This window comes from Lolium perenne, chromosome 3, assembly GCF_019359855.2.
Source record: "Lolium perenne isolate Kyuss_39 chromosome 3, Kyuss_2.0, whole genome shotgun sequence".
NCBI classification, from domain to species: domain Eukaryota; kingdom Viridiplantae; phylum Streptophyta; class Magnoliopsida; order Poales; family Poaceae; genus Lolium; species Lolium perenne.
Window position 1 is genome coordinate 78,019,758 of NC_067246.2, and position 27,506 is coordinate 78,047,263.

The window sequence follows — 27,506 nt, forward strand, 5'->3', positions numbered from 1 at the left end:
GCATGTGATTCGAGATTCCGCTGGAGTTGCTCCGCCGTGGGCTTGTTCTCCGGCGACGCTCCGGTGGTCGTTTGAGAAAACCGCCACCACCTCTGTACTCAGCGTGTCGAGGGGATTCAGTAGAGCCTAGCCGCGCGTCCGGGGGTGCCGTAAATTGGCGGCACCGCCGCGCGCTGACTCGCCGGCATTTAACCGCCGGTAGAGTCAAACTCCCAGTCAACTTTGACCAGTCGTCGCTTGCGTGGCAGCCTACATGGCACTGGTCCCACGGGTCAGTGCCTAGCGCTAGGTTCTGCCACGGTACCAAACCATTTTCTTTATTTTAATTCTAATTCAATAATTACTGAAACTTTATAAATATGTAGAAAATTCATTATAACTCGGAAAAATATAAATAAGATATCAAAATTCTTAGAAAAGTAAACTCTATCCAATAAAAATATAATATGATTTTTTTATTTTAAATAAAAATTAAATTGTTTTAAACTTAATAATTAAGTCTTTTCTTTTATTCAAAATGCAATTAAAATTCAATAATTAAGAAAAGTTTCTAAAATAAATAAAAACCAGAAAATGAATAAAGGAAAACTTTAAAACTAATTTTCCTTTACTAATAACTTGTTAAATCCTTATTAAGAGGATTTAAAACCCTAATTAATGGTCATCTTAATTAATAATTATTTTTAAAAAATAATAAAATGCCAAATCCAATATTATTTTATTTCAAAGTTGTTAATAACCTCAACTATATAATGAAGTTATTACCTTCAGAACTATATGGTAGATTAGGAAACTCTAGTTCCATTATACATAAAATAGTAGTTCATAACTTTATGTGGGATTCCAAAACTCTAATGCCAATAGTATAACATGTGATCATGTTACTCCATTATCATTCAAAGATACATAACTATCAAGTAGATGCATTACTATGTCCACATAGAATATGGGAACCTATCACTACTAAATTGGCATCCCATGTGTTCATCCAAATCAAATCTAGTTGATCAAGTAGGATCAACCAAGTCTAAACCCTAGTTCCTATTCCCAAGACCATCATTCTTAATCATACTTATTTAGCATCACACCATTGTGATGAACCCCAATAACAACTATGTCAAATATCATGCATTACTTAGTGGAATCATCCTATTTAGGAACCAACCATTCTTTACTTAGTGGATCCAATAGCAAACCCTAGAACCTATAAACTCTAATTGCAATACTTCTTATTACTTAAGAAGTATGTTCTTCAAAAGTTATTCTTTTGAAGTAAATAGGGAGTAGTCATCAAACCTGCTTAATAGGACCTATAAACCCGAGCCAGCTATCATCAACAAAATATACCAACCTTGATAACACCTATGTATAATGATTTTCTCAGATGTGCTTCACTAAAACCATATGATTCCTAGCTATTGACGAAGCCAACATTGTTGTGATCCATCTAATCCTTACTCTAGAACCCAATTACAACCATAATAAACCATAGAACTCCGCAATCATAATTATCATACTTGTTCTTTATCAAAGAACATGTTCTTAAGTTATTCTTTTGAAGTATATGATAAGAAATCATTAACCATGTCTTATAGTAATCAAACCAACAACTATCCATTACATGATAGGATTATACCAAATCATATTATTGTGGCCTACTAATACCGTTGTTATAATATATTGCATTACTTGTTTATGATTCTAAAACAACATAATCCTAATAAGAACCTTGTTTGTGAATCACTCTAAAAGTGCAATCCACTTTGAACTAATCATTACAACTCATTAATCCTAAATCATTGGGGTTAGGTCACGCTTAGAACGTTTGCATCTCATATTTATGCATTATTGCATCCTTGCCAATCTTTCAAACATCGTCCTTACCGGAAGATGATGATATTTCAGAATTTGGAGTTATTGCGTATCGAAGACCTTGCCTGCATAATCTTGCAGTCAAGAAAGGCAAGTTCATCGCTTGATCATGTCATTTGAGTATTTTTACCAAATTACTTGCAAAGTACTATACTTACCACTCTTGCATAAAAAGCAAAAGTACTATTTTCATAACTAAGAATATGACTACATGGTGGGCAATGGAACCATGGTATGTGTTGATATGGCGGAGGTTCCATTGCAATGGGTTTATATCCATCTAGGATTAAACAACAAATGTCGTTCAGTGATTCTTGTGTCGTAAAACTCGTGTTAACCATAAGATCTGGAATGGGATGGACTAGTCAATTGTATTTCCACCTCTCGTACATCAACGAATGCGCTTACCGTAGCAGTTGTGTCTTGCGGGAACAACCGGAGGGTGGGGACCCCCTTCTAATTCCCCACGGTAATGCGGTCTATGATGGGTTGCATCTACCGGCGAAGGAGTTTGGTTCGATCCCGGACTATTGTCGTGGTCGGGGGCCATCCTTAATTGGTATAAGAGCACCGATGAGGACCCAGGGTCGGGGAATGCAACAAAGGGTGGGTGTGCGAGGTAGCGGAGGAATATGATTTGGCTATGACCTTATACCGGGCCTCACACCAAAGGAAGTGTGGACGGGTCGCCCCCGGTTGGCACCAAGGTTAAGATCTCTTATGGGTAAAGCAACACACCTCTGCAGAGTGTAATGAATCGTGACCTGTCACTCCCTGTTCCGGGTTTGGAACTGCGAACGCTGCCGGGAAGGATCTCCATGAAGTTCTAGTAAACCGGTGAAGGCTGACGGACATAGTTCTTCTGAATAAAAGCAACCTTTTGAAGAAATGATTATGAAAACCTGCATTGGTATTAGACTTTCTGGTCTAATGCCGTAGCTAGTGCATTAAACACCTCTTTCCTATAATGAACTTGTTGAGTACGCTCATACTCATCCCACTCTTAAATCCTCTGCATAGATATGGAGGCATCGAAGGAGGATCTACAGTGCAACTCGAAAACCGAGGAGTCAACAACTACTTCAAGGGACAAGAACCTGTCAGAAGAGTCGAACACCACATCCAACAAGGATAAAACCTAGCTTAGCAATAGAAAGGAACTAGTTTCCTAAACCTAACTCCTATTTAGCTAGAATCTATTCATAGCCTCTATAGCTAGTTAAATACTCTACAAATAGAGTTCGTGATAACACTAGACTACGAGTCATTCTTCTGGAGTTTATTTGCAGTTTTACCTCATTGTAAAGTAGGAGGCTGTGATGATCTTATGTAACAGAGTCAATGTTGTAATTCTATAGACATGCCTTGGACCCGCATATGTTTCTGTTGTACCACTCTGAGCGATATAATACTAGTGGAACGGTGTTTCATTGTTGTTATATCAGACTTGCATACTACACCATGCAGTGGTATGCCGGGTCACCACAGTTGGTATCAGAGCAAATGCTTTGACCTTCGGATTAAAACCCTTTCAAGGAGACCTATAGGTTTGATAGTGTCTATAGGAAGTTGTCTTAGTTAAACCAAATACTTCTTATGACTTGAGATGGGTATTCACTTGAGAATAATCCTGACACACTTAAGTCAACCGTTCTTATTTATCTTTCCTAAGTGGAGTTACTTAGCTAATCACAAGTTTGTAGCATACTATTAAGTCCTTAAAATAATAGATGAGTAGATAACAGTCGGTATACAATACATGGTAGTCCAAAGAGAGGATACAACCATAAGGAAGCTATCCTATTGGAAGATGTGTACCAACATATGTTATGATTAAGTAAGAGTTGTCCAGACCTGTAACAGGAGTAATATCAAGTGATGAAGATAATTAAGATATCCTAACAGAAGATGTAGAGTAATATAAGTAATGAGTAAGTAAAATTATCTAGACATGTGAAACAATTGATAGTAAGTGATAACTATGAGTAATATGAGGTAGTATAGACCATGATGAGTCAATCATGGGAGGTAAGGAAGAGTGATAGGAATAATATATGTCTACTTCCATGGTAGGGATAGTAATTATATATGATTCACCTAGGGATCATTATGTGATGGAGTAGAACATCATAAATATTTAGGAGTACAATAAGAAGTTAAGTGTTCAACAATAGTACAAGATTTATATTCCAAAACCATGGGAAGTGTGCCAAGCACATCATGACCATAGTCTTATAATTGCAACACTTGGAAGTATAGGAGCTATATTCCAATAGTTATGTGTTTAGAGTAGGCATGTTAGAACCAAAAGATATCATGGGCGACAATCCTCAACAAAATAGAAGTAAAAGATAGTACTTCCAAAGGAAATTAGGTTAACTTTAAACTATCCTAGACCACTTTGTTTCAAGTTTATCTCATTGCAATTGTGCAATTAAGGTAAATGTTGAGACAAATAGTAGAATCCCATATATTCGTGCTAAGTATCACGATATAAACCTATATTATGTGGTGCTATATACTACACATCTCAGCCTGATGTTTAGAGATGTCTCACTCAACTATTATATTCAGGCCTATGATGATGTGTATTATAAGCACAAAGCTGAATCTTCTTGGATTTTATTGGATTTTTATTGTTTGACTAGATCCATAAATGAAGTTTGACTTTGATATGCAAATGCATGTTGCAATATCAAGTTCTTACTTGGTGCTATAGATCTAGAGGGTAATGGTAAACGTGTGAGGAAGTGACGAATTCTGGAAGATTCCGAAGACAAGATGAAGGTGCATCAGAAAAAGAAAGTAAAGTTGTGGGCAGTAACCACAATACTCTAAAGGAAGTATCAATCAAAACTCATGATTTGCCTCAACAGATGACGTGGGCATTACCCTTCGAGTAACCGATGTTACCCTATCCTGTATTGACCAACTGGAGGCCCATGAAGACACCCGAAGGCTAGATGGGCCACTAGGTCGGCGCGCCAGAAGATCCCTTGACGGGCAAGACAAGGAAGCGAACAAACAAGGAAAGATTGGATCTAAACTACTGTAAATCTAGTCGTATTCGGTTAGACCTCTTGAGACCTGGCCTCCTATATAAAGGCCAGGAGAGGGGCTGCCGAAGGACACGAGCAACTTTAGCAATCTTAGCCAGAAAAAGCTTAGAGCTAGGTAACCCTAGCAACAGCAATCACGCCTAGATCTCAGCCGATCTATTCGGCACCCCATTGTAACCCATTGTTTTCATAATCAAAGAACAGACAGGCAGGACGTAAGGGTTTTACCTCATCGAGGGCCCCGAACCTGGGTAAATCGCTCTCCCCGCTTGTCTGTGAACCGATGTCTCGTGTTAGCCTACAGGATTCCGTTAACCCTAAGCCCCTATCGGAGGGCATTGGCGAGGAGTACCCTCGACAATTGGCGCCGTCTGTGGGAACCCTGTCGGCACAAGATCGGACATCGGCTGAACCCGTCATGTCATCAGCAGCTTCATCAGCACCATCATCGTCTCATCTAGGAAGCCCGATCCGTTTTGGCTCCTACGAATTTACCCCGCACAGCGAATCGTCTCGCTCCACCTTCTCTGGTCTGCAAGGCAACATGGACATGGCGTTCGGGAGCGTCCACTACAACGTCAACTCAGAAGGAATTCTCCGGCTACTGGAATCTCCTATCTCCAGATCAACAAGCCCAAGTGCGTCATCGACACCCGACCTTTCGGATGGCCAAGAAAACCCGTCGAGTCCGTCCGCGCCATCGACTCCTCGCTCGGCATCTTCCATGTCAGTTGGATCTGATGACCCCATGCCCTCGGAGATGACCTCGTACTACTGCATAAACTGCGACACCAGGCATGGACTAGGGTCAAGCGACACGCCATTCATCTGCAACGCCTATTATTCATCGGGAGAGGACAGCATTGGTAGCATCGTCCGAGGAGACATCCGAAGAGTGGCGCCCCTCCAAGTCTACGTCGCTAACAGGGGAGATGGGGAACGCACCCCCCGTTCCAGCAGGCGGGCTAGTTTCGGAGATAGCGCCAGCAATGACAACAGCGACCACACCATCACAGAAGAAGAGTGGGCAGCAGCCAAGGCAGCCGTGCTCAACAATACACCGCTTTCGGCGGGAACCACGGTTGGTACGCTCAACGCCTACCGCTCCATATTGGAGAAAAATCGGGAGCGCCTGTCTAAGGAGCAAGCCACCCTCGAGAAACGACTATCTGCGGCAGACCGGTCCGGCGAGCGACGAAGGGCCTCGCAGGGGAGCGCCTCCCGAAGTACCCACGGAGGAGGCAAACGTCGATCGAGGATGTCCAGGCTCTCGGAAGATGATGCAAGGGAGATAACATCAAACTTGACCAAGTCCTTTATGACCACGGACACCGCAGGCATGCCACGGCCAAAAACCGTCGCAGGAGCAACGGCCAACCTTGCAGCGTACCTCATTAACCAGCGTCCTGAAGGATCCATGGCTCAGGCCCACCGCGGTGCTTTGGAGAGTCTTGCGATACTAGGACATAATCTAGTTCCGCCGAAAGAGAAGACCCTGCAGGCCAGCGGATCAAAACATCGCGCAAGAGACGCTCGGGACGAAATCACACAGAGCAGGATTGACAAAGCAAGGCGACGACGCGCCATGAGAGAAGAACTTGACAGCGATTCTTCGGACGAGACCCAGGAGAACGACGGCGAACTTAGAGGAGCTGACTGTCTGAGCTACAAAATTCGGGAGGCAATGCCACCCAAAAAGTTCAAACCTACACCTACCGACGCTGCCAAATACGATGGGCAGCAGGAGCCAAGATCCTGGATAGAGGACTATCTGCACGCAATTCTGCAAAAAGGGAATCAGATAGCAGCAATGCAATGTCTGCAGCTTTACCTAAAGGACTCAGCACGAGCCTGGCTCAGAGGACTGCCGAAGGGTTCCATCAAGTCATGGGATGACTTAGTAGAAGCTTTTGTTGTTAACTTTCAAGCAACCTACAAGAGGCCCGTCGGGATCGAGGAGTTGCGACACTGCCAACAGAAGCAGAAGGAGTCGATGCGCGCGTACATCGGGAGGTTCACCAAACTCCTAAATGCTGCGGAAGACGTATCTGTGGACAGGGCAATTGGCGCTTTTAGCGATGGCATCCGACGTGAAAGCTATATAGAAGAGCTTGGACGCAAAAAGCCGAAGACCATAACCAAGCTAATGGAAATCGCCAATAGCTGGGCCGATGGTGAAGACAATGTCCGAAAACCACGACAGCGCAGCGACGACGAAGAGGATGACCAGCCGAAGAATGATTCGGGTGGTCGAAGGGACCGGATTAAGAGAAGGAAGAACCGCAGTTATGATGACAACAACCTGGTGGCCGCAGGTTATTCTGATCGACAGGATGATCGGTATGACAACAGGCGAGGCGATCGGCAGGACGGCAATCGGAACGACTCTGGGAACCGTGGCAACTATAAACCGCGACCTCAGAGAACTCCCAAATTACCTTACGCTGAACAGATCAACGCCCCTTGCTACCTGCATTCTTATACCGATTCCAAGGATGGAAAAGTAAAATCTAGCCACCTGCTCAGGGATTGTCGGCAGTTCCTCGATATGCATGAGCTCATCCAGCAGGCAGGCCAGAAACAGCTACTGCCACCACCACCGCCACCCCCACCACAGCATCAAGTCCAGCAAGCTCAGCCTCGTCAACCCAACGAGGCGTTTCCACCGCCACGTGGGCAAATGAACATGATTCACAGGATAGGTGTTTCAAGGAGAGAGATGAAGAAGCTCACCCGAGAGATCAACCTGGCAGAAAGCTTCATGGCGAACATTCCCGAATATGTCGAATGGTCATCTCAGGAAATCACGTTCAGTCGAATGGATCACCCGATGACCATACCGAAGCCAGGGCACGCCGCCCTAGTGGTCGAAGCACAGATAGGAGGATTCAAGATGAGCAAAGTCTTCATGGATGGAGGAAGTGGACTCAACTTGATATTCCTTGACACAATTCAAAGTATGGGGATCACCATGAGAATGCTGGAGGACTCAGATACTCGTTTCCATGGGATACTCCCTACTTCACCTGCGCATTCCCTTGGCAAAGCTTACTTGAATGTCGTTTTCGGTAAACCCGACAACTTCAGGAAGGAGAAGATCGAGTTTGAAGTCGTGAACTGGGAATCGCAGTACCACGCCATACTCGGGAGACCAGCTTACACCAAGTTCATGGCCGTGCCGCACTACGCATACCTCAAGCTGAAGATGCCAGGGAACAATGGAACAAACATCACAGTCTATGGGAGCTTTTCACACTCGGACAATTGTGACCGTGACTTTCAAAGGATTGCTGCTAAATTTGGGCCACGACGAGATACTGTCGACCACCCGCCCAAGTTGACGATACAAGAAGTCAAGGAGAAAAAACTCGACAGGGAAATTAAGAAGAAGCCAACTCCCGAAGGCCCAGCAGCAATAGCATCGGCAGAAAAAGTTTCGGCAGAAGATGCAGGAGGCGGCAAGATACTAACAATTGCTGCTCAAGCGTCTGGCGAAATCAACAGCACTGTCGTGACCCCCAGCATGACGAAGAAATCGGAAGATCCTTCTGAAGAAGAGAAGAACCCCTTTCTTGATAAAACACTCCCCTAGTTCTTAAATTTTTCCCCTTTTACTTTACACAGGGCCTCTTGTTTTCGCCCTCCAGTTTCATATTTACCCTATCAATAAGTACTTAAGTTCCAATTCTTGTTAAAGTATTGCAGTAATCTAAAGCATCTATGACCGTGCTGCCGCCAAGAAGCGGCATAATTTAACGTGCGGCAGAAGATAGCGCTCAGGACAAACTCCTTTACGGGCACTGCAAAGAAGAATAAGGACATCAATCCGCTCTTCTGCTTCAGATGCCTCTACGAGTGCCGTACAAAGCAAGAGTTTGGAAAATTTACACACAACCCACGCTTGATATTTCACTTATGAAAATATCAGAGAACAACGGGTTCATCGGCAGGATCATTACACCCGAAAAATTCAGGAATGACTGTCGAAATTTATAAACGGTTGAAAGCAAAGTTGCGCATACAACAGGTTTAGCAAAACCTGCAACATGAGCTGATCACTCATAATGATTTGCTAACCAACTAGTACGCATACATCCAACGGGCAATCAAGCTTCGCCCCTTTCAGTATTTGCCAACGGCATGGTAAAAGTACATATTCATGTATCAACCAAGACAAACAAGTTGCGGCTCAAAAATCCGAACACTCAGAAGAACTAGCCAAAACAATTTACAAAAGTAATTTTACACCTTTACATCACCCTTGCGGAGTTTCCTTTTCCTCAGGTACCTTTGACATCTCCTCAAGCCTGTCGACAATTATATGGGCAGGTGCCAAAACCTTCGGGTACAACTCTTCGAGATCGCCAGTTGCATTGGCGATAGACAACAAGCAAGCCGAAGGATAACAAGCAAGCACAAGGGCAAGCGTGCACTTGGCCCCTGCAAAGACTTGAGATCTTACCAGCTCCCGAACCTTCTTGGTGCTCCCAAATTCAGACATCAAAGTCAAGAGGGTAGGAGGAACTGCATTCAGAGGAAACATTGTTTTCCAAACTACCCTCATAGCCTTGTAGCACTTGTCGAAGAACTGGCGGACCTGGTGTACTCGATCTTGAAATTTGACGATAGCCGAGGCCTTCGAGTGTTCCCGCCAGAAAATTTCTTCGGATGAGGACAGCTGAGTCAAAGCATGCACCCGCTCGTGTATCCGTTTGTTCTCTTCCGCATGGTTCAGCGCTATGACTGCCAAAACAGTTAGTCAAAGACTCAGACAAGAAGTCGCTAGCAAAGAGGCAAAGGGATCAGGAAACTTACAGTTTAGACTTTCGGTAGCCTTATGCAGTTCGCCAAGAGTATACCGCTCCACGTCGGCTGCAATCTCGCTCTTTTTGTTGATGATGGCAGCTAAAGCATAAGTGCTGCGTAAGTCCTTTTCCATCTGCGTGATCCGGTCTTTCATGCGCTGGATCCGATCGCTTTCAGGAAGAGCACCCGACGAGTCGTCTGCAAACGAGGGTACTGGGAAGACCTGCAAAAAATACTGGTTATAAAGAAGTGATGGATATGGTACAGCCAAACATCCAAAATAACTCCCATCGGGAGAAGTGCAAGAAAGTGATATCATCAGCAAAAGTGTGCTATCAACAATGCTAGCACGGAGTTTATTACAAAGCATGAGTTGTGCGGCGGAACAATGTTTTGCATCAACTCAAGGCACAAGTTTGTTACAAGAATCAAGGGAGCTGGGTTTGAGTCGATGAACTAGGGCCAGTCGACGATTTCCTTGATGAAACCAGCTCAAGAAGCTGACGGGCGCAAGTAAGAGCAGAAGCCTTAAAGGTGCTCAAATCAACAGGCTGCCCGTCTTGCTCTTTTGGAAGCCCCTTAGTCATTTCTTCGATGTCACCCTTAAAGCCGTAACCCATCATAAGTTGGAAGGCAAGGACAGCACCAAAAGTGCGCGATGTACGCTTGAATACCTCGATGACCTCTTTGGTATCAACCGCGAAGGTATCGATCAGCTGTCCCAGGGTCTTCTCTTGCTTGATCTTGGGAAAGATCATCGAGTGCATCCGCGCCAGAGCACCCTTCCCCTTCACAAGAAGCTCTTGTGTAAGCTGGTGAGAAGCGAGAATCGTTGACACAACATTCGCTGGGGAGTTATTTGGAACTCTTTCCAGGGCATCGACAGGATTATAACAGGAGTATGAAAGGTAAAAAAGGCACAGTATAACTTTCAGAGAAGAACTACTTACATATCGAAGAGATCATCTTCATCGGCAAAGCCGCCGGTTGATCTCTTCACGGGAGAAGCTCTGGCCCCATCAGCAGCTGCATCAACAAAAGTATCATGATCAGTGTCGACGTTACGCACTGATCCATTTGCGATACAAGTGTTATCGGCTGAGGGGCGAAGATCAGCGTGGGCAACTTCAAGGTTCATCGGACTGTTATATTCATCCTCTAGACCTGTTTCATCGGTGGTGTGAAAATCTATGGGGATTGAGGAGCCTCTTCCCTCGGAAGTGTCATCCGGCGAATCACGTGTATTTTCAGAAGCCATAGGGATCTGGCAAAGAAAAGTGAAAAAGTAAGAATAAAGGTAATCATGTTGGCTGAACAAGAAGCTATAATAAAGATGTGAAGAAAGGAAAATACCCCTGGTGGTGGATGATCAACGTCAAGGGGAGCATAAGAAGAGATTAGCGGGATCGAATCTTCCTGGTTGAAGGAAGTAAGACGATGAACTTCATCAAGCAACTCCTTTTCTGATAGATCGGCAGCATTAATCCTGGTTTGATCCTTTGGACCTGAGTACAACCACATCGGGTGAACTCTGGCCATGACTGGCTGGATTCGACGCCTCAAGAAAACTGCTGCCACCTCTGTACCAATCATAGTTTGGCCATCAGCCTCTTTGATTCGAAGGAATTTGGCGAATAATTCTTCGGCTGAAGCCCTTTCATCGGCTGAGAGGATGTTCTTCCAAGAGTCCTTAAGCTTGGCTTCGGAAACGTCGGCATAGCAGGGGAGTCGACATTCGGGTGACGAGGAATCTTTGACGTAAAACCATTTCAGCCTCCATCCTTGCACAGACTCTCTCATTGGGAAATTGAAGTAATTAACTTCTGAACGAGCGACGAAACCTACCCCTCCAGTGACAAAGTATCCATTACTACTACTGTATCTCTTCACATAGAAGATCTTTTTCCACAGTCCGAAATGAGGTTCAATACCCAAGAATGCCTCGCAAAGGGTGATAAACACGGCAACATGGAGGATTGAGTTGGGGGTGAGTTGCCATAGTTGGATCTCATACGTCCGCAAGAGATGGAGGAGGAATCCATGAGAAGGGAGTGAAAGGCCTCGATGAAGAAAAGATAAGAACATCACAGAAAATCCCGCGGGAGGATTAGGCCGAGAAATCGCACCTGGAAGGATTACATCACCCGTGTCGGAGGATATCAATCCTAAGCTTCGGGACCTCTTCTCGTCACGCTTTGTGACGGTTGAAGCTACCCAGTCCCCAGGCTTGGCCGTCGAGCCCAACGGCGCTGGCGGCGCCGGAGCTGGGGGAGGGGCGCTCGGGGCGCTCCCCTTCGGAAGAGAAGAGGAGGACTTGGCAGCAGCACCTCCGCTGGTGGAGCTAGCGGCGGCGGCGGTGTTCTTCTTCTTCACCATCACGAGATCTGAGGAAGATTGAAACTGTGGCGGCGGCGCGGCAATGGCGAAAAAAGGGAGAAGAGAGAGAACGAGGAGATGCTGCGGGAACCGTGGAGAAGATTGAGAATTTTTTGCCTTTGGAAATTTTAAGGAGAAGTTAAGGGACAAGTAAGCACGTGGCGCTTGAGGAAGGGAAGGAACTGACGGCCCACTACGCCCACGATTGCGCAAAAATCGAGGAGCCACCTCGGTCGTTACGCATACAGTGGTCAAGCCCTAAGATTGAACAGGGCTAGGGCTAGCTCGTCATGATGGACCTGACAGATTAGCCTGCAGCAGTAACACGTCAGCAATGACGTCATAACTTGGAAGCATTCGAAGGAAATATTAAAAGTCATCAGATGGAGGCTTTAAGTCCACGCACGGATTGCAAGCATCCGAACCTGGACTCGGGGGCTATTCCCATCGGGAGCGCTGACGCGCACCCGATAAAAAGAAGACTCGACGGAATGAGCAGTCGAAGGAAGAAGGACTGAGTCTGCACTCAAACGATTTCACCCAGACACTCCCATCGGGAGCGCATGATGTACATCATGTAAAAGTTTTTTGCACTCCAGGATCATACCCGGGGACTTGATTCTGTGTAGAGTAACGTTGTTTTGCCATCGGCAGTTAACCAACAAAAGTTGGGCACGTTGCTCATTATCCTTTGCGTAAAGAAAATATATCGGATGACCTATGAAGCCTAGCGAAAAATTCGGCAGAGGAAAGCATTCGAGTAGTACAACTTGAGTCTACGCACGGATTGCAAACATCCGTACCTAGACTCGGGGGCTACTCCCATCGGGAGCGCTGACGCGCACCCGATAAAAGGAAGATAAAGCATAATCAAGATGAATAAGGATAATGAAGGAGAAGAATATCATGAGAGGACATGCATTAGTCTCTACCCGAATTATCTTCGGCTAGACACTCGGGGGCTACTGACGTGGGCATTACCCTTCGAGTAACCGATGTTACCCTATCATGTATTGACCAACTGGAGGCCCATGAAGACACCCGAAGGCTAGATGGGCCACTAGGTCGGCGCGCCAGAAGATCCCTTGACGGGCAAGACAAGGAAGCGAACAAACAAGGAAAGATTGGATCTAAACTACTGTAAATCTAGTCGTATTCGGTTAGACCTCTTGAGACCTGGCCTCCTATATAAAGGCCAGGAGAGGGGCTGCCGAAGGACACGAGCAACTTTAGCAATCTTAGCCATAAAAAGCTTAGAGCTAGGTAACCCTAGCAACAGCAATCACGCCTAGATCTCAGCCGATCTATTCGGCACCCCATTGTAACCCATTGTTTTCATAATCAAAGAACAGACAGATAGGACGTAAGGGTTTTACCTCATCGAGGGCCCCGAACCTGGGTAAATCGCTCTCCCCGCTTGTCTGTGAACCGATGTCTCGTGTTAGCCTACAGGATTCCGTCAACCCTAAGCCCCTATCGGAGGGCATTGGCGAGGAGTACCCTCGACAACAGAGGAGTACTTTAGTACATAAGAAGCATGAAGGTGAGAAATATGATGATTATGGTGAAGTAGAAGTAGAACCATAGTCATTATGGAGGAGGGAATGCATGGGAAATCACTTAGGATACTATACTCATAGTGTCAGCTAGTGGTTTTCTTGCAACAATAAACCCTCGAGAAAGGAAGATGACTTATGAAACCATAGAAAATATAAGAAGACCACAACTGGTATCAGAAGACCACAGTTGGTACCACTGCTGGTATAAGAAGACCGTAGTAGGTATAGGATCAATACTGGGAGATAAAGTAGTAGATGTCTCGACCAATTGGTCAAAACCTATAATAGAGTACACTTTTAGTTAACAAATAGCCACAGTGTTATCAAGTAGTCCACAATTGGATTCTTTTTAACAAGAAGTTGTGAACAAATAAAATTTTGTCAGCCAAATAACTATAACTTATAATCATTTAGTTGAAGGATTCACATTGGATGTCCACAATTGAGTGGATACACCCCAGATATTTTTCGCAAGTCCTTAGAAGAGTACAACCCATAAACTAGACCTAGACCAATATTGTAACCATAAGTCCAATGGTTGGAAGAAAAGGAGTTGAAGACCATAAGAAAACTCCAAGGGGTAGAGTAAAGACAGAGTTGGATGTACAATAACTACATACTTTCAGCAAGATAGACGATGAAGGTCTGAACTGAGAGGAAGTTCGATCTTATTTTCATAAGATTGTTGGACATTACTTTCAGAAGGATGTCAGACCAGAAGCCGAGGTTTATACCTCGAGGAAGTAAGAAGTGTACTATAACTTGAGAAAGTGAGTAGTATTTACTCAGAAGTACTAAAGCTCAAGTAAGTCAAGCATAAAGAAGTTGGACGAAGGAAATACAATAGGCTCAATAAAGCTCAAGATGGTCAAAGACTGAAGAATATTGACCTTACCAAAACTAAAGATTAATTGAAAGATTCCTTTCATGGAACTTAAAGGAACCCAAATAGTTAGAGGTATCAACTATAATCCATGATTGGATGGACTAAGTGAGTCTAATCCATTATTAGGGAAATAAACCGTCAAGATCATTTCCATAGTAAGTACCTTACAAAGTACCATTATTGCAGTTCTGGTAGTAAGGGAAAACAAAGACCTATTTACCAAATTGTAGTATGATATTAAATTAGTCTTCAGTTAAGACTAGCAGCATCAGAAGAAGTCTCAATCATTGAATCTTCAATGAGAAAGGAAACAAGATTATGATATTGAAAGAAATCATCGAATTGAAGTAAGAAGCCATGGCTCAGAGATAAACACTATTTGATTCCAGGAAGAATGATGCGGGGTGGCCTTCGGTCACCTCCACACCAAGACCAACAAGTTCCCCAAGTGGACCAATGACGCGAGCCCGAGTTAAAGCTCTACATGATGAGGTGAACTCGCTCCTCACCACCCTTGATCTCGGTACCCCTTTGGATGGAATGCTACCTCATGCCGACATGATATGTGTCATTAGGTACAAGGCGCATCAAGACCCCGGAGAGGAGGACATGCCAAGGTCAAGGGAAGGAGAGGAGCAGCGGGACATGGAGATGATCACGAAGCTGAACCCGACGTCGCTCGAAGCGCTCAAAGGAAGAGAAGAGAGCTGGCCGGTCCAGGACCCGGTCAGACCGGCCCCACAACCGGGCCATCTGGTCCCAGGTCCGGTCAACCGGGCGCCCGACCGGATCTCCACGCATCGTACCGGAAGGAAACCGGAAACCTCGCAAGTTTCCGGTTGGCGCCCGGTCGACCGGACCCAGGACCGGACCACCCGGTCATAGGCCCGGTCAGACCGGATTCCCAACCGGATTTGACGTGAATGACTCACCAAACTGCCTAAGTTATCCATTCGCGTACCTTTTGTAGCACCCCAAATTTCAATAAAAAGAAAGTTAGAGAATTCGAGAAAGCAAAATTTCAAACCAACAAAAACTTTTTAATTTGCATATAGTACCATGCATAGGACTTGTGCATTTGAGTGATATGCCATGATGATTTCTATTACTTGTATTTGATATGCTCTAAAACCCTAAGGTGATCATATTAAGATCACCAACCAAATAAATCAAAGAAGAAGAAAATCCATTAAATGAAAAACCCTAAAACCCTAACATATGCCCTATGGAATTTTTATAAATTTTGACCCTAGACCTATTTGGTCTTCACCATTAGTTGAATAATGTTATTAAATACTTATTACAACTTTTGGAATCAAAGGATCACAATTCAAATGAAATTCAAACACAAATCTAGCTCACATATGATAATGGTCAAATTTGACAATTATAGTATGATCACTACTTTGAGCCATTGCCATTCAATTTTCCCAAACCAACTCTTGCTAACTCTTTGCACCATTTCAAAGTCAACATCAAGGTGAACAACTTTGGTAAAGATCACCATGCCAAAATCATCTTGGATCATGAGCAATGCTCATCCAAAGTCACAACTTTTTAACATATGCAACATTCTCCACTTAGCCATTTTTGCCAATTCTTGAATTCTAATTTTTCCACCACCACCTCAAATCCCCTCTGGTCAAATACAACTTATCTCAACACTCACATTTCAAAAAGATTCACCATTTGAATATTTTCAAATTTGGATATTTTTGCAATTTACAAAATCGGGCACTATTTGCAACTATTGCAAATAGTGATCTACACAACCTAATCTACTCCAAATACAATCTACATTGTCCCCTGGTTCCCTCTAACCATAAATGGCACATAGTAACCCTAATGAGGAGTGGCTAGCTCACATGGGCATGGCATGCCGGCCATGGCGCCACCATGCCGAGCCACCCCTCCTCTCCTTCATCGCCACCCCTGCCCACCTTGTCCAACGCCGCCACCTCACTCTACTGGACCACCTAGCACCGAACATGGTCGAGGAGAAGCTCGACAGCCGCCGGAACGCACACGCCTTGGACGCGCTCACCATGCTGGTGACGTCGCGCATGGACATGCGCGCGGACGTCACAGTACACGCGCTGCGCCACCACCTCACTCACGCCCTGGACCCGCTAGCAACGAGTTGAGCATCCACTCGCCACCTGGACGCCGCCAGACAACACCTCGACCAGACCCTGGACCGCCGCCACCGTGGACGGGGAAGAAGATCCCACGAACGCCGCCGCCAGACATGGAAGCAACGCGAGCTATTCCGACGCTCCCCGACCAAGCTGTCGCTGCCAGTAGCATCGCCTGGACCCGTAGAGCATCGCCATGACCTCGCCTAGCTCGACCAGCCGCCGGAATCGCCGCGCCATGGTCGACTGCCACCCTGCCCCGCAACCCTCAAGCAATGCTATAAAAGGAGCACTCCCCTTGATGATCCAAGCACACCACCGCACTCCCCATCTCTCACTGCCTCTCAACCACCTCACCACTCCCTCGATTCACACCGAAGCAAGGCCAATCGGGAGCTCGCCGCCGCGGAAGCTCTGCAGCAATCGCCGGCGAACCAGGCCACCTCAGGCGACGCCACAGCTACCAGTCGCTTCGCCGTCGTCCACAACTTCACCAAGCATATTGCCAACCCTAGCTGGAGCCACCGTAAGCCCTCCGACCCCCTACTGCCGCCGCCGCATCGTCGGGTTCTCGTCGGAGACGACGATGAACCACGGCCGTAGATCCTCGATCTAATCCAACGCCTCAGACTCGCCCATACCGTTTCGGGTTAAATAAGTCACTGACATGCGGGACCCTTTGTCAGCGCGCCGCGGGCTCACTTTGGACCGTGGCTGGGCTGGCTTGGGCCGTTCAGTTTGAATTTGGCCCAGTAGTGTTTCCATGGCCCTTTTAGTTCAAATGTTATTTAAACAAATTCAAACAATTTCAATACTGCTGCCACTTTGAAATTCAATAGATTTAAATTGGCTAAACCAAATTTGATGAACTTTATATTGTTGGAAAGCTAGAGAAATTATCTACAACATGCCACTGGTCCCATGACCAGATTCTTTGTAGAATTAATGTGATAAAAATAACAAGGCAGGGAATTTTCCCTATTCAAATAATTATTAAAAATCAACAAAAATAGATATTAAGTTAATTCCAACTCTAATAGCTCACATTTGACTTACACTAATTGTTTATGCAATAAAATGGTGTGGTCACTTTGCATGATCATGCCCTAGTTTAATTAATGGATCATTTGACTAGTTTAACTAGTTGATATTGTCCAAAACTATTAAAGTAAATTATGTGGAGTCTTATACTTCATTTAAACTTGTCTCACATGAATTCATGGGATGTTTGGACCCCTGGTCCCAAACTCTCTTATATGAATTACTTGAGATTTAAATCATATGTAGTGATACTAAATGATATGAGGTGATCTACCTCATTTAAATCATTTTCCCAAATGATGATGATGAACATTTGACTTAGGTCAATATGAGTTCATATATGATTATTGGAGAAATTAAATCTTAAGAAGATTTCAATGAGAGGAAATTATTTCTCAAGAACCCTATGGAAACTATCATTTACATATTCAATACAAAGAAGTGAGTTCTATTTAAACAACACAACCCATGCACCCTAAGTAGCTTATTTGTGTGCATAGAATAGTTTGTGTGTTTATATGTGATGTATGGACTAGCCATTGTATTAGTGAGTAATTATACTCGTATTCAAATTTAGACGGTAGCACCGGAGAGTACACCGAAGAAGAAGGTTGCTACCAATAGGAGGAGGAGGAACAGTTTGAGAACTACCAAGGAAAGCTAATATTCTTGCAAAGTGCAAAGCCCCTTGGGGCAAGGCACCATGATTCTTATCTTATCTTACATAATCCTATCCCAAGTTTTTACCTTACAAGTTTTTACTTGTTTTCTCAATGAGTTACTTTTATAGTTAACTTTGGTCAAAGTACAAGTTGGTTACTAGAGTAGTGAAGTTAGTCTCTTCCAAGCAAAGCAAGATAGCACCCCTCATGATTTAGAGCTAGTGCTAATGAAATAAAACTTGACTACTCTAGATGGGAACAATGTGAATTTGAAATGAATTTTGAAACCTTGGAATGAAGATGTATTCCATTGAATGATTTTTGAAGGTGAATATGACCAAGAGAAGATGGTGATTTTTGATAAACAATGATGTTGGTTTGAATGCGATACCTTTCCAATTATTAAGTACCCCCACAATACCTGATTATGGGTAGGGCTTAACTGGAAGTTTATGCATCTTAGTATGGGTTCCCTCTGAACACACGTCATAGGGGTTACGCTTGAGGCTGCCTCCGTTGTTGAGAAATGATGTGAAATTGAGGTGAATTGTACGGCCAAGTGATGGCGTGTAACTCACACGTTCGTTGGGAACCCCAAGAGGAAGGTATGATGCGCACAGCAGCAAGTTTTCCCTCAGAAAGAAACCAAGGTTTATCGAACCAGGAGGAGCCAAGAAGCACGTTGAAGGTTGATGGCGGCGGGATGTAGTGCGGCGCAACACCAGGGATTCCGGCGCCAACGTGGAACCTGCACAACACAACCAAAGTACTTTGCCCCAACGAAACAGTGAGGTTGTCAATCTCACCGGCTTGCTGTAACAAAGGATTAACCGTATTGTGTGGAAGATGATTGTTTGCAGAAAACAGTAGAACAAGTATTGCAGTAGATTGTATTTCAGTAAAGAGAATTGGACCGGGGTCCACAGTTCACTAGAGGTGTCTCTCCCATAAAATAAACAGCATGTTTGGTGAACAAATTACAGTTGGGCAATTGACAAATAAAGAGGGCATGACCATGCACATACATATTATGATGAGTATAGTGAGATTTAATTGGGCATTACGACAAAGTACATAGACCGCCATCCAACTGCATCTATGCCTAAAAAGTCCACCTTCAGGTTATCATCCGAACCCCCTCCAGTATTAAGTTGCAAAGCAACAGACAATTGCATTAAGTATGGTGCGTAATGTAATCAACAACTACATCCGTAGACATAGCATCAATGTTTTATCCCTAGTGGCAACAGCACAACACAACCTTAGAACTTTCTCACATCGTCCTGTGTCAATGCAGGCATGAACCCACTATCGCGCATAAATACTCCCTCTTGGAGTTACAAGCATCTACTTGGCCAGAGCATCTACTAGTAACGGAGAGCATGCAAGATCATAAACAACACATAGATATAACTTTGATAATCAACATAACAAGTATTCTCTATTCATCGGATCCCAACAAACGCAACATATAGAATTACAGATAGATGATCTTGATCATGTTAGGCAGCTCACAAGATCCGACAATGAAGCACAATGGGGAGAAGACAACCATCTAGCTACTGCTATGGACCCATAGTCCAGGGGTAGACTACTCACACATCACTCCGGAGGCGACCATGGCGGCGTAGAGTCCTCCGGGAGATGATTCCCCTCTCCGGCAGGGTGCCGGAGGCGATCTCCTGGATCCCCCGAGATGGGATCGGCGGCGGCGGCGTCTCTGGAAGGTTTTCCGTATCGTGGCTCTCGGTACTGGGGGTTTCTTCACGGAGGCTTTAAGTAGGCGGAAGGGCAAGTCAGGAGGGGGCACGAGGGCCCCAGATGACAGGGCCGCGCGGCCAAGACCTAGGCCGCGCCGCCCTGTAGTCTGGGCGCCTCGTGGCCCCACTTCGTCTCCTCTTCGGACTTCTGGAAGCTTCGTGGCAAAATAGGACCCTGGGCGTTGATTTCGTCCAATTCCGAGAATATTTCGTTACTAGGATTTCTGAAACCAAAAACAGCAGAAAACAAAGAATCGGCACTTCGGCATCTTGTTAATAGGTTAGTTCCAGAAAATGCATGAATATGACATAAAGTGTGCATAAAACATGTAGATAACATCAATAATGTGGCATGGAACATAAGAAATTATCGATACGTTGGAGACGTATCACCAAGCCCTGTGCAGTTCCTAGGTTGACAGTTGGTCTTCACTGGGAGGCCAAGCTCATGGGGAGAGGTGCTCATACTAGGATTTGTAAGTGAAAGGTTATGGTTGATGATCCGCGTACTGTGTTACGATGATTCGGGGTAATCCCGACGGATGAAATCAAATGTTGTGGCACAAGTGTGCAACCTCTGCAGAGTGTAAACCTATTCGAATAGCCGCGTCCACGGTTACGGACGGTTGGAAAGGCCATACAGTTTCCGATGTCATATCCTTGAAAATGATGTTGAAAGATGATGGTGAAATGACTTGTGGTGAACTGAGTTGAAATCACCACTTGAATGGTGGGAATGACACTAATGTTCCCACTTGAGTTAGTTAGCACTTGAATAAGCTTTTCTCAAAATTTTGTGAACTAAAACTAGCTTTATGCAAATAAACTAGAGCTTAGCAAACCATACTAGAATGTCTAGCACTTACATTAGTATTAGTTTGCGAGTACTTAAAGTACTCACGGCTTTGTCCCTGGCTATTCAAATGGCCAGAGTATGATGAGGAACAAGGAGATGACCAGCAGGACGCCTACGACAACTAAGTGCCTTCCGACGTCAAGCGTTGGCCTGTGGACTAGAGAGTCCTTGTATCTTACGCTTCCGCTATGAACTATGAACTTGTGTTTGTTCGTTGGTCAATAGATCGACTATTCGTGTAATATGGATCATGTGATTCCAAATTTGTAAGACTTATGGTTTGTAATGAATGATGACTGTGATACTTAACTATTATGCCTCGCAACAACAATATTCCTGGGATTGCGATGTATGACATAATAGGCATTCGGACTTAAAAATCCGGGTGTTGACACCTTTTCGCCCTTGCTAGCCATGTATGCCTATATAAGTAGCCTGGACCCCTCCTTTACCCCTTAGACTTGTTTTGAACTCAAACGTAACTTTGAGCTTAGTCTCCCTAGGGTTACCATCCCTCTGTAATCAAGGCATCCTGGTTGTTGATTTGGATATTGTTGAGTGAGATTCTAGTACAAGTTACTCTCTCTCCCTCATCAATCTCTTCTTCTCCAACCCCAATCTCTCTCCGGGAATTCTGCCGCGTGCCTCTTCCAGGAGATTCTATTGGCGTGGTCCATCGAGCCACGAGGGTAAGTATCGGGTGTATCGGGTTGGTGTGCGTGCGTGAGTACCGGCGTTCTTCGTGTTCTTCATGTTCCTCGCGTTCTCCCACCTCTTCCCTTGGTCTTCGGGGTCAAATCGCGAGATCGGGCCACTCCCGGGATCTTAGATCTCATCATATGGTATCAGCAGCTCTTGGTTACCGCGATTTTGACCCTCCACCCACCCGATTTCGTTTCTAGAAAATTTTCCTCAAAATCCCCAAAAATAGCCTCATAGTGCCTCTTGACCGATCTGTGATTTGGTTGCGTTTTGAGTGGTTTTGGTCCGTGGATCTGGTGTTGTTGTGCTTGATCTACTATTTCCCCAACTTTTAGCCTCCAATTCCATCGTTTCCCGTCGATTTGCTCTTTTGGTTTTGGTTTGGGGAAGAACAGGAGAGAGAAACGACGAACCCGGTTGAGAAACCCGGTCAACCGGACCCCAGACCGGACCAGCCGGCCCAGCACCCGGTCGACCGGGCGGCAACCGGATCCATCCGGTCCTCAGTCCGGTCCAACCGGCCCCAGACCGGGCGTCGCTCCGCGCCCTCCTTCGAGCTCGATTTCGGCTACCACCACCACCACCACCACCACCACCACCACCACCATCATCGCAGGTATAACTTGCAGTTTTCCCTTGTAACCCTCTTCCTTTTGCGATCTATCCCATCGAGCATTGCTTGTTTAGTGTTGCGAGACATTGCACGTGGCCCCGTTTGTGAGGTGTGTGTGTCGTGTTGAGTAAAGCATCCAAGCAAACACTCGTGTGGCAAGATAGCAAAAGCGAGGCTAACGCTAACATAGTGCGTGAAAAAGCCCCAAAAACACAAAAAGAGTGCAAGTCGCACCATACATCCATACATACAAAAGTGTAAAAGTGCCACCATAGATACAAAAGAGTGCAAGTGCCACCATATAAAAAAGATAAAAAGCTTTTAAGCAAAAGAGAGATAAGAGAAGAGAGGCCGCGTGTGAATCTTGTTGTCTCTTCAATTGCAACCAAAGCTTTGGCTCTCCTTGTGTTAGTGTGACACCGAGCACCTTTACATACACTTTTCTGCTCACTTTTGGTTGCACTAACCCCGCTTATCCCGTGTGTGTGTTCCACAACTTTTCCGTGTTTATAGTGATCTTCACATTGACATTTGGATTTTTGGACCTTACCCACTTTTAACAACATACTCGATCTTGGATTTGTCTTTTGGCTTTCCACAACACTCGCCTAACACCATATTTGCTAGCTTTTGCGTGTGGTTTTGCGTGTGTTCCCGATACACTTGATCTTGCTTTTGGCTTGGTTGATTGCCTCAATACTATCTTACCTTGGTAAGAGTGCGAGGTAGTCTCCTTCCACTAACATACACAACATAGTTCTTGTCTTTCCATCATGGATAGGAACGGAGATACCACAAGGGATGAAGAAGTCCTCCGCAACACCGAGAGGTTAGCTACTCAACACAACCTCTGGATGCAACGACAAGAGTTCAAGGAGCAACTCGCCCTCTTCGAGACGCGCATCGATGAGCAATACGATGAAGTGGCTCACAACTTCTCCACCGTGAACCAAGACTTGGCTCTTCTTCGTGAAGCTACGGACAACTTGAATGGCCAAATGGCGGCCAATGATGCGAACATGGAGCGGCGCATGGATAGCCTCGAGCGCGCCATCACCAACTTGGGTCACCATCGTCGACACCGCTCTACTTCATCATCATCAAGCTCGCCACAAGATTACTACTCTCATGGTGGCCTTTCGTCCTCAAGCTCTTCCTCAAGGCATGAAGACCATCATCGACCTCATCGCCCACATGCTCGTCATGAAGACTCTCGCTCCAACACTAGGCGCGGAGAAATCCATCGCCATGCTCGTCCTCATGAGCATCATCCACAAGACCAAGTCATACAACAAGAACCTCACCAAGCGGATCGCCATGCCAACCATGGGCGTGACGGACAACCCCAAGACCAAGGTCCTCAAGATCCACCTCGGCGAGATCTCCGTCGCCATCCTCGCCATGACCAACGTGGAAGAGGAGTTCCACCACATGCTCAAGATGAAAGGGCCAACAATGAGCCTCGTCAATAACCTCGACAAGATCTTCAACAACAACATCACCATGAGCCAAGTGAAGCTTGTGTCCACCTTCAACGTCAACCCAATGCTATGGTTGGCCGTGGAAGACCTCCTATCCCACCTCAAGCCGCAAGAGATGAAGGCATCCGTCCTCGCCGAAGAACCTTGGAGGATGAAGAGAACATGTTTGGACGACTCAAGTTCACCATGCCAAAGTTCAAAGGTGAAGAAGATGCCGAGGCCTACCTCTCATGGGCACTCAAGGTTGACAAGATATTTCGCATCCACAACTACTCCGGTGCCAAGAAGGTGGCTATGGCGTCTCTTGAGTTTGAGGATTATGCCAACACTTGGTGGGAGCAAGTCCTCACTCTTCGGGAAGAAAAGGGTGAACCTCCAGTTGACACTTGGGAAGAGATGAAGAAAGAGATGCATGCTCGCTTTGTCCCAACGCACTACATGACCGACCTCTTCAACAAGCTACAACAATTGAAGCAACGAACCAAGACTGTTGAGGAGTTCTTCAAGGAGATGGAGCTCACTATGATGCGAGCCAACATCCAAGAGTCCGAGGAACAAACCATTGCCCATTTCTTCAATGGCCTCAACTACCCCATCAAGAGAATTGTGGAGTTCCAACCATACTCCAACTTGGTTGAGTTGGTCCACCAAGCATCGAAGGCCGAGCGCCAAGTGATTGAGGACATCAAGTACTCCAAGCCCAAGACGTACTTCGCCTCCAAGCTCGCGACCTCAACTCCTCCTACTACAAGTGTCAAGCCCGACACATCCTCTACATCATCCAAGAAACCGACTATCCAAAGTCGCATGAAGCAAACGGTCTCCTCCACCGCCTCCTCCAAAGCATCTACGGGACCCTCTAATGTCACTTGTTTCAAGTGTGGCACCCAAGGCCACAAATCGTTTGAGTGCAAGAATACCAAGGTTATGATCACTATGGAGAATGGTGATATCGAGACGCTAAGTGAAGATGAATATGAAGCCCTTGTGCAAGCCGCCGCGGCAAATGAAGAAGCTTATGAGGAAGAAAGTGGAAAAGACCCTCTCTTATGTGAGCATGACCCAAGTCCCTCACTTGTGGTCACAAGGGTGCTAACAATGCAACCTCAAGCAATGGAAGACCAACGGTGCAACATCTTCCAAACCCGTGCCGGAATTGGTGGCAAATCGATCAAGGTCATCATCGATGGTTGAAGTTGCCATAACCTTGCAAGCACCGAGTTGTGTGAGAAGCTCAACCTCACTCTCCGCAAGCATCCTCACCCTTATCATATCCAATGGTTGAGTGACAAGGGCAATGTCAAGATACAACATACCATCACCGTCACCTTCAAGATTGGACCTTATGAGGATACTATTGAGTGTGACGTGGTACCCATGACGGTGTGCCACATGTTGCTTGGACGCCCTTGGCAATTTGACAAGAAGGCTATACATGATGGACTCTCCAACACATACACCTTCAAGGTCAACGACAAGAAGTTTGAGTTGCGCCCGATGACTCCTAGCCAAATCATCGCGGATAATGCGAAGGCTTTAGCGAGGGCACAACTCCGCACCCACCATAGTGAGATGAGAGGAGAGGGAGCGACCCACCACAAAGATAGTGAGCGCCACAAGCCATATATGAGTGAGTCAAAGAGTGTCCTACTAGCCACCAAGAGTGAGTGGAGAGAGGTCCAAGAGAACCCATCCACCATATTGCACTATGTGCTCATATGCAAGGGACCATCGTCGACGACTAACGACTTAACCAACATTCCTTCGTCTTTGTTGTCTCTTTTGAAGGAGTTTCAAGACGTCTTCCCCGACGAGCTTCCTCATGGACTACCACCACTTCGAGGCATAGAACACCGCATCGACCTCATACCCGGCGCTCCGCTCCCAAACCGTGCCGCCTACCGCACCAATCCCGAAGACACAAAGGAGATCCAACGCCAAATACAAGATCTCCTCGCCAAAGGGTACGTTCGCGAAAGCCTTAGCCCTTGTGCGGTTCCCGTGATTCTTGTGCCTAAACCGGATGAGACGCAACGGATGTGTATGGATTGTCGCCCCATCAATGCCATTACCGTCCGTTACCGCCATCCCATTCCGCGTTTAGATGACATGCTTGATGAATTGAGTGGTGCCACGATTTTCTCTAAAGTCGATTTGCGTAGTGGCTACCACCAAATTCGCATGGCCATTGGTGATGAATGGAAAACGGCATTCAAGACCAAGCTTGGTCTCTATGAATGGCTCGTTATGCCTTTTGGTCTTTCCAATGCTCCATCCACTTTCATGCGTCTTATGAATCACATCTTGCGTCCTCTCATTGGCAAGAGTGTGGTTGTCTATTTTGATGATATTCTCATTTATAGCAAAAATCTCGAGGACCATGTGCAACATGTGAGAGAGGTCTTATGCATCTTGCGTCTTGAGAAGCTTTACGCCAACCTCCCTAAATGCACATTTGCTCAAAACAAATTGGTTTTCCTTGGCTTTGTGGTTTCCGCTAATGGGATTGAAGTTGATTCTTCCAAGGTGGAGGCCATCCACAATTGGCCTACTCCTACAAATGTTGGTCAAGTCCGAAGTTTTCATGGACTTGCCGGTTTCTACCGCTGCTTTGTGAAAGATTTTAGCACCATTGCTTGCCCTTTGAATGAACTTACCAAGAAGAATGTTCCGTTTGTTTGGGGCAAGGCCCAACAAAATGCTTTTGATGAGTTGAAGAAACGCCTTACCGAAGCTCCTCTTCTTGTCCTTCCAAATTTTGCAAAAACTTTTGAGATTGAGTGTGATGCAAGTGGGCTTGGTATTGGTGGCGTTCTTATGCAAGAGGGCAAACCCGTGGCATACTATAGTGAGAAGTTAGATGGCGCACGCCTCAACTATCCTATATATGACAAGGAGCTCTACGCTTTGGTTCGTGTTCTTGAAGTTTGGCAACACTATCTTTGGCCCAAAGAGTTTATCATTCATTCCGACCATGAGTCCTTGAAATATTTGAAAAGCCAACACAACTTGAACAAACGACATGCAAAATGGGTCGAGTTCATTGAGTCCTTCCCATATGTAATCAAATGCAAGAAGGGCAAGGACAATGTTGTGGCGGACGCTCTTTCCCGCAAAAACACCCTTTTGCTTACTCGCTTGGATTTTCATGTTTTGGGACTTGAAGAGATCAAAGAACTCTATCCTTCCGATTCTTTCTTTGCTCCCATATTTGAGAAGTGTTCCGTTGAACGAGGAGTGGATGATTTCTATTTGCATGAGGGCTACTTGTTTAAAGCTAACAAGATTTGCATACCCGAGTCTCCGCTTCAAAAATTGCTTTTGCAAGAGTCACATGGAGGTGGTCTTATGGGACACTTTGGACGAGAGAAGACATATGCCATGCTCTCAACCCACTACTATTGGCCAAGAATGTACCGCGACGTGGAACGCCTTTGCCGCCGGTGCACAACGTGCTTACAAGCTAAGTCTACCTCCAACCCTTATGGCCTTTATACACCATTGCCTATTCCTCATGCTCCTTGGTCGGATATTAGCATGGATTTCATCCTAGGATTGCCTCGCACTAAGCATGGTCATGATTCCATATTTGTGGTAGTGGATAGATTCTCTAAGATGGCTCATTTCATACCTTGTCACAAGAGCGACGATGCTTCACACATTGCTTCATTGTTTTTCAGGGAAATTGTTCGCCTACA